At 47.9% G+C, this 2,500-nt stretch overlaps 1 protein-coding gene across 1 annotated transcript in view; it reads left to right on the top strand.

Annotated features, from left to right (window-relative positions):
• The window catches only part of dpp6a (dipeptidyl-peptidase 6a), an 89,675-nt gene that overhangs the window by 57,985 nt on the left and 29,190 nt on the right, over nt 1–2,500 (top strand). The window lies entirely within an intron of this gene.

Raw genomic sequence — 2,500 nt, 5'->3', positions numbered from 1 at the left:
CCTCTATTGCTCTATTGTGTGCACGCGGTCATGAGAAGACCTGCTGGCATATCAATGACCTTTGCTACTCTATCTCCATCTCTCTCCCTTTCTTTCATCCTCTCTCTGGCTCCCTCCTTCTCATTGAGCACACATTTAGAACCCCCCCCCCACACACAAACACACAGTACACACATTACACACTATACACACAATACACGCTATGCACACACACACACACACACACACACACACACACACACACACACACACACACACACACACACACACACACACACACACAGTACACACATTACACACACAGTACACACATTACACACACACACACACACACACACACACACACACACACACATGGTCACCCGCTCTGCAGACAGCTGCATATAACCACAGGAGCCAACACACAGATGCGCATGCACAGACTCACATTACTGTAAGGTGTGTGTGTTGTGCGCGCTAAAGTGTGTGTGTTGTTGTGCTCGCTAAAGTGTGTGTGTTGTTGCGCGCTGTCTGCTCCAAAATCATCAGCACGCCGCTGAGCTGTCGATGAGCAGAGCCCGCCCGTCGCCCCGGCAACAGCGTTGGCTAGTCGGAGGAGAGTGGTAGAATGTGTAGCAACACAGGCCCATTCCGCAGCGCTCACGGAGGTCACTCCAGCGTCCAGGCAGGGGCCGGTGGCTACCGCACACATCTCCACAGCTCTGGGAGACCCCCCGCACCCCCGCACCCCCGCACCCTCGCACCCCTCGCACCCCCGCACCCCCGCGCACCCCTCGCACCCCCGGACCCCTTTCTCCTTCCGCCTGACTGACCAGACCATGTCAGTCATAGCTCTCCCCAGAACCAGTGTGCCAACTCATAATGTGTCCGTTATCAGATCCACCCACCCGCAGAGAGAGAGAGAGAGAGAGAGAGAGAGAGACTTCAGATTCTCATCTCATGATGGATTCATTGTAACCATGTAGTGTACAGTATGTCTTTGTTACCAGGTGTCTGTGTGTGGAGAGATTGTCTGACAGTCTTGTCAAAACCACCACATGTGAATGCCCGTGGACCAGAACTACTGTATGTAGTACCAGAGCTAGCATGACTAAGTCCCAGTCGGACACACTAAACTGATGTTTCTAAATCTATTGGAGCAAATCCCTTTTTAAAGCCCTCATAGTCTATGGAACAACAAGGGCTGGCACCACCTCAAAGGGAAACGAGTGACGTTCATTTACATATGAACACATTCTCCAAACACTTCCTGCATGCCATTTTAATTACATCATCAGTGGAGAGTTCTTATCAGCGGAACGTTCTGGAACTGGTCCATGCATCAGATCCCAACAGAACCGTAAAGTTTGGTCCGAGGCTTAAAGAAAAGGCCACCTCATAAATAAGCAAGCGGCTGCAATCTTATTCCCCCTTTGAGTCGCCCATATTGTGCTTCATTGAATTTTCTGCGGCAACTTGAAGGAGTCCAGCTAATTAAGTTGCTAATGGTTCGTTAGAACTTTCTTATTTCCCTGATGGATCTGATGAAAAGGCCTGAACAACATTATAGAGATCTGATCGGGGAGTTCATTTTAGCCACTGAGTGTGTGTGTGTGTGTGTGTGTGTGTGTGTGTGTGCGCGTGCGTAGATGTGTGTACAGTATGTGTGTGTGTGTGTGTGCGCGTGCGTATATGTGTGCATGTGCGTGTGTGTGTGTACATGTGTGTGCGTGTGTGTGTGCATGTGCGTATATGTGTGTATGTGCGTGCGTGTGTGTGTGTGTGTGTGTGTGTGTGTGTGTGTGCGTGTGTGTGTTTCACTCCACGCTATGTTATGTGCAGAGTTCATTTGGAAATGAATTGTTTGATGGAATCGTCATGGGCTTCACTAAGTACCAAAGGCACTGTGGTTAAAAACATTATTGCCTCATTCATTCTTGTTTCGTGGCATCAATAAGTGTTGGGAACTGCTGAGGAGAGCTTTGTTTCTGCAGCTAATCTACCTTTTAAACAAGGCTTGTGGCAGCCACCTATTTAGTATGCAGAATGAGTTTCTAACATAGATCAGTTGGAGGCAACGAGTCCATGTGAATCCACTGTTTGTGGCTGTAACTCCAGAAGTGGCTGACTCTACAGTATGTATCAGATAGATTTCATTGCCGTCTGTTTTAGGTTAGTTTTGCTTGAGTGTGTGTGTGTCTGTGTATAAGTAAGTGTATTATTATTTATTTACAGTATGTAGCCCTGTTTTGTTTGTGTGTGTGTGTGTGTGTGTGTGTGTATGTGTGTGTGTGTGTGTGTGTGTGTGCGATATATGTGACCGTCTTTCATTTGTATTTTGCTCTCTGCTTTTAGTCCATCTTGCTCTCCGTTGTTGTCCTGTCAGTGTGTGTGTGCTGTGGCACACATGTGTGATTTGCTATGGGGCTGCAGATGAGATTAGCCATCAGCTAACTCTGGTACAGTGCATCAAACAGGACCATTTATATAAACGATTGTACATGGCTGCCTACAGAAGCTA

The sequence above is a fragment of the Sardina pilchardus genome, chromosome 19 (genome assembly GCF_963854185.1).
Source record: "Sardina pilchardus chromosome 19, fSarPil1.1, whole genome shotgun sequence".
NCBI classification, from domain to species: domain Eukaryota; kingdom Metazoa; phylum Chordata; class Actinopteri; order Clupeiformes; family Clupeidae; genus Sardina; species Sardina pilchardus.
This window is presented reverse-complemented; position numbering and strand designations above follow the sequence as displayed.